This window comes from Limulus polyphemus, unplaced genomic scaffold (genome assembly GCF_000517525.1).
Source record: "Limulus polyphemus unplaced genomic scaffold, Limulus_polyphemus-2.1.2 Scaffold3, whole genome shotgun sequence".
Taxonomy (NCBI): domain Eukaryota; kingdom Metazoa; phylum Arthropoda; class Merostomata; order Xiphosura; family Limulidae; genus Limulus; species Limulus polyphemus.
The window spans coordinates 694,353-700,387 of NW_013665613.1; the positions used below are offsets into that span (position 1 = coordinate 694,353).

The 6,035-nt window shown below is 32.1% G+C and overlaps 1 long non-coding RNA gene across 2 annotated transcripts in view; it reads right to left on the reverse strand.

Moving 5' to 3' along the window:
- The window catches only part of LOC106470112, a 3,024-nt gene extending 2,215 nt beyond the window's left edge, over positions 1-809 (reverse strand). Inside the window, exon 1 of one of the 2 annotated variants that reach the window (XR_001291474.2) lies at positions 715-809. This is a non-coding gene — a long non-coding RNA (uncharacterized LOC106470112). Of the gene's footprint in view, positions 1-664; positions 687-714 lie in introns of those variants that run through there. The other variant, XR_002613142.1, reaches the window with a different exon arrangement.
- Between the last annotated feature and the right edge of the window lie 5,226 nt (positions 810-6,035).

Here is a 6,035-nt window from a genome sequence, read left to right on the forward strand (position 1 = left end):
CGTTATAACGTCACGGTCAATCCAATATTCGTTGGTAAAGAGTTGCCCAAGAGTTGGCGGTGGGTGGTGATGACTAGCTGCCTTCCCTCTAGTCTTACACTGCTAAATTAGGGACGGCTAGCGCAGATAGCTCTCTTATAGCTTTGCGCGAAATTCAAAAACAAAAAAACAAATCCACTACAACTCCTTAGAAAGCTAAAAAGCACTTCGAGTCCATTAAATAATAAATGTAGGTAAGGATTAAAATACCTATTACAAGAATTATAATAAAGACTGGCTGAGAAATGTTTTTGTAATTTCGTCTAGGCAGAAAAACGAGACGGTACATACTATCTTTATAAGTAGGAACGTAAGAACTGTATACTTGGATAGCTGTAGCCATTACCCGTTTATTTATTTTTTGATGTGATTAAATAATTTGCTTTAAGCAAAAGAGTATTCGTATCTATATAATACTTATAAGTAACACACAAATGTTCTTATGTGTAGACCAAATACAACTCAATATTTCAATTTGCTTAACTAATCAAACCTCATTAGTTCTTAATTTCAGTAAATCAGAATGCAATTGCGTATATTTATCAAAGGAAACCTTATTTTTTTTTTGTAGCTAGATTTTGACATTTTAATATTCCTGAAAACATTCCAATTCACTTTTTGTTACCTTTTGTTTTTTCAGATTGAAAGAAAAAAGATATTAAAACGTTTACTCACTTTATCTCAAAGTGCTACAGAGCATGAATCTAGGGAACATTTAACACTGAAATTTGATACCGAACATCTGAAACTTACGTTTCCGCAACAAACATCCTTTTCCTATTATATTTCCGGTAAGATAAACGTTGTTCATCCGCTTCATATCCATTTTCTTGGCGTCTTTCTCAAAAGTAATAAGCACATGCCATGAATGTACAGGATTTAACCTGTTATGTGGTTTGTGAGAAACAACTGCCTTTTAATTTTTTTCGGAAAAAAAAATCAACATACCACGAATTTGTAAATAAATGTAAAATTTAAATCGATCTGTTTTGTAACTTAACTTGATTTTATTCACATGTTGTTGTTTTATTAAGGAGAAAACATTTCTAATTTACTTATTTTATCGAGGTAATATCTTAATATTTTCTTTGATTATACAAATATTGATTATCTATGGTTTATACCAAACATTTCATTTGAGAACATATTTCAGATATCGAAGAACAACAATACTTAATATTTCTAGATAATGTTTGAAAAACTTTACTGCATCATTATATATTGGTTATTCTTTTCGGATTTAGCAAAAAATCACCTTCATATCCATAACACGATCTCTAGTTACGATTTAACATTAACAATCCAAATCTTGAAAAACTAAACACATTTATTAATTATTATTCATTAATTTGATGATTATTAATCTTAGTAGTGGAGCAGAGTAACCTCTACAAATACGTTCTATAAAAACAAGTTTTTAGAACAATAATCATCAAAATTTATGCATTTTGCATATGGTGGATTATTTACGAATTTTATTATAGTAATTTTAGTGTACGGGGTTCATTTGAAGTTTCTTGCGTATTTGAACATCATTAAAAGTAACACTGTCGTCATGGCGGATATACCAAAGAGAGCACGAGCATGTTCACCTGAAATATTCACCACAGGATGCTATATCTGCTCAGTGTGACCACTAGTCATGTCAAAGATGTAATGCATCCTAGAAACAGACAGCTGAACGAAGATGTCTAGTTTTCAACAAGCTGTCAGGTGACCCACTTGAATATTGACTCTCGAGATATTTAAAGTCAGTTGTGTATCTTGACTCATCTGCTACGTTGGTGGAGTTGAGATATGCTATCCTATATAATATCTGTGCTGTACTACAATACTTCAAGCCGAATAATATCAATTCGTTAACTGAGTAATAAACTTAAGAGTTTTATTTTTTAAATAATTTTGATTCACGCATATCATAATGTTTTATATAATAAGACATTTCACTATATGCTCTAGTTTTAATATTTCCTGCTTTCTAATTTGTTGCTTCATTTCAAATAAATATATGTTCATATCGAGCATTAGGAAATAGAAATATGTCTTTCTACATTATTACTGAGAGATAAAAAGTAATAATTTCCTTAGTCATTTTTAAATATTAATAATAAGCAAAAATTCGCAACTCTCAGTTTTATTTATTATTTACCTGAATATATACTACAACAAAAAGATTAAAGAGACAAATGTTTAAAAGAACTCGCAACTTTCACCTAAACACTATTCCAAAAGTCAATATGTTGGTAGTAAAATGTAAGTTTTACGAATCCTCGTGTGAAAATTCACGACTGTTTCGGTGCATTTTGCACGCGCTGCACGTCCAGAAATAAGAATATGTTTTATTCGTCTTAGCATTTTGTAATTTACTTAAAGTTGTTGCTTTGGTAACAACCTCAACTTTGGTTATTGGTTACATGGAACTGTGTGACAATCTTACCTGTTAGTGGCTTGTGGAAGTTCATACGAAAATGGAGTAAATCAGTTATCCAAGTGTTAGAACGTAAAAAGGCCCAGCATGGCCAGGTGGTTAGGGCGCTCGACTCGCAATCTGAGGGTCGCGGGTTCGAATCCACGTCCCACCAAACATGCTCTCCCTTTCACCCGTGAGGGCGTTAAAATGTGACGGTCAATCCTACTATTCGTTGGTAAAAGAGTAGCCCAAGAGTTGGCGGTGGGTGGTGATGACTAGCTGCCTTCCCTCTAGTCTTACACTGCTAAATTAGGACGGCTAGCGCAGATAACCCTCATGTAGCTTTATGTGAAATTCAAACCAAACCAAGAACCGGAAAAACACAGCGATATTTTGTCAACGATACCAACCTATTAGCTGTTTTAGTGAATATTTTATGTTGCTAATGAAACACATATAATTTTAGCTCTGTTCTTCATTTGGTTAGAACACATATGAACTGTAAAATCTAACTCCATCAACCTTTTTGGAGATGTATTTAGTTGGCAGTCCATTCTCTTATAACAACAACAAGGGGTGTTCAAATAATGACGTTTTTACTCTATATATTTCCATACAAGTGTGACTGCATTAAACTATTAATGAAAAATTTGAGTAAATTATTTCTTATTGACAAAATTTACTGTTCTGCCTCTTAGATTCGAACGAAACTTTATCTTATTCATTAATGCTTTAATCATTTTTGCACCTCTAATTGTTATTGTGTTGTAAATTGCAATTTCTATTATCTGACCAACATAAATCTTAGTTTACAATGTGTCAATGGGAACTAAAACAATTTTTTTTCATAATTTATTATGTGACGAAGTTCTTGCATCTAAGTCTTTTTCTTTTTGTCTCTTATTCGTGGAGTTTTTGTTTGTCTCTGGCCTGTGTTCTTGTACGAATGATTATTTCTAACAGTTGTATAAGCTGAAGCAGAATAAGAACAATATCTGTTTATTTACAAATCACACATTACATACAAGCAGACAAGGACGGGTCAACTACAACTGGACGTCAATTTCCAGCCCCTTTACAGGATCTAGTAGGATTCTGACCCCTAGATAACATAATGTGCATACACTGTTCATGTTACACTTCTCCATTCCGAGTCGCAGCTTGTGCTTCAATAATTAATGTAAAAGTACATAGCTCATTAAGTGGTTGAGTACCACGTAATTGTACAGAGTCAAATATGAAGTTGTGTTTGTGATTTCTTTTACTATGGGTACGTTGGTTACTTCTATAGGAGTGTTTCTTGAATCGTCTTATATCATATAACCAATGAAGTGTGAAAATTAACTGCTTTTTAATTAACAATCAAATTACCTTGGGTCATTAAATCAAGCAATATCATAGTACTTATAGGTACGGTTTATGTGGCGAGATTTCACTGATGTCAAGTTACTGAAACCTACATTATGCGAGTTCATACCCACATGAACAGTTACTGTTTAGTAGCTTTGTAGTTAGAAGTAAAATAGTGAACCAGTTATACAGACGTTCACTGTAACATATCACACCAAGATCACAAAGCAATCCCTTACTCGTTAACTTGGCCGTTTTCACTTCAAAAGAATTAAGTGTGAGGAACAGTTGATAATCATTTCTAGAAAAGAAAAAAATAATTATAATTATTACCATTGATTGGAAATTAGAAAGTTATATTAATTGAAAAAACAACAACAACATAATCTATACTGCTTTTGTGCTAGTTGTATGTGGTGTATATCTCTTTACATTTTTAGATAAGCTGACATATACTTCTTTTACAGAATATAAAAATATCATAAGATTTTGCATGAGATATAATTGTATACGCCAACTTTTATATCCATATACATTAATAAATTATCGCCGCTCGGTGGCTTAGTGGTTGATAAGCTTGAAGGTTCACAACGCTAAAGTTCGAAATTCTATACCTGTGGAGGGCTCATTGCAGATAGTCAGTTATGTAGCTTTACGTACAAAAACGAATAAATGTATAATCTTAAGAATTTAGCATATTGAATTATATTACAAGTCATTACAAACTTGCAATATGAATAGCCTCTAGCTGTCATAATCATCATTATTAAAAAAAAAAAACTAACGAATTAAACAAATACATTAAATCAATATACAAACCTCTATAGTTACTATATTTTACCACAATATGTTATTTTAGAATATGTTTATCATCAAACAGTTATCTATGACAATTTTCAAAATGGCCTTCGGAGAAAGCCAACCATCGTTGGTGAGATGTGAGTAGCTCTAGCTTTCGCATGTGTTTCCATCTAGTAATGGGCGTGATTGCAGTCGAAAATAGGAAGCTGTGTGGATAGATGAGGGTAGGAAATACAGATCTAAATTTCACAATAGATTAATCTCTTTTTAATGTTTGGTACATCTCCAGTTGTCTTATTCTGACCAGAAGAGCTAATCCAGAAAATATTTTATCTACGTATTTATTGAGTCTGTTTTATAAAGTTTCCTCTACGATCAAATTGTTGAATATACTTATTTCTTCAGATGATAAAGTCTTACTAAAATGTAAAATATAATTGTGATTTCCATACTACCAATGTATTTACTAATGGAGCTGGATTAAAGCCTGAATTATTTTGAATTTTGGCAGTTGGAAATTTTGGTTCCAAAACCACAGTAAGAGGTCGAATAATTTATTAGTTCGGAACTTCTTGATTGATTTCGGTGAAATATCACACTTGATTCCATTTAATTTGCATTCTCATTGTTTATCGTTTTACCAACAATTTCTAAAACACGTTAACGTCACATTTGAAAAGAAAATTCGAGTTCACAGGTTAATGATCTTTAATAAAAGTGTTTGAACATATTTTCCTTTAATACCTCATTATATCATTAATAAAACATAAACTAAGTAAACAAATACATGTAAACAGGGATTCATATGCAGCAGGAAGAAAATTCATAATCAACATAATATTTTCAATCATTATCAAATTTAAACTTGACACACAAATTACACTTTACCTAAAATATTTTTCTATTCATCTAGGTAGATGAGACAAAAAAGGAGCTTATTTGTTTGTTTGTTGTTAGGCAAAAAGCTACACAAAAGGCTGTGCCCACCACGACACTCGAAACCCGGTTTTTAGCGGAGCTACAAAGCTAAATGTTTCGTTTGTCTCATCCCACTCAGTTGATTCAGTAATCATTTATTTTAATTTGCTGTTGTTCAAGAATAATATCAGAAACATGCTAAAAACTAATACTGAAAGCATGCTATTCACTATTAAAGTTCAAAATAAAGTTTTACTTACCATATTGGTGAAGATAATTAAATATAGTATATATAATTAAATATTAAATATTGTTACGACAATCGAAGTCACGTGACTCTGGGAGCATTTCTCGAATAATCGGGGAACTTCGCGAATGTTGGAGATGCCTCTTTGTTAGTATATAAGCTTGGCAGAAAAGGCCAGAGTAGTTAAGCGACATTAGTTACGGTGAGTTTCGGGTAACTTACGATTCTGTTTCGAGCTAGTGTGTGTTTTGCACTCGTAGAGAGCAAAGT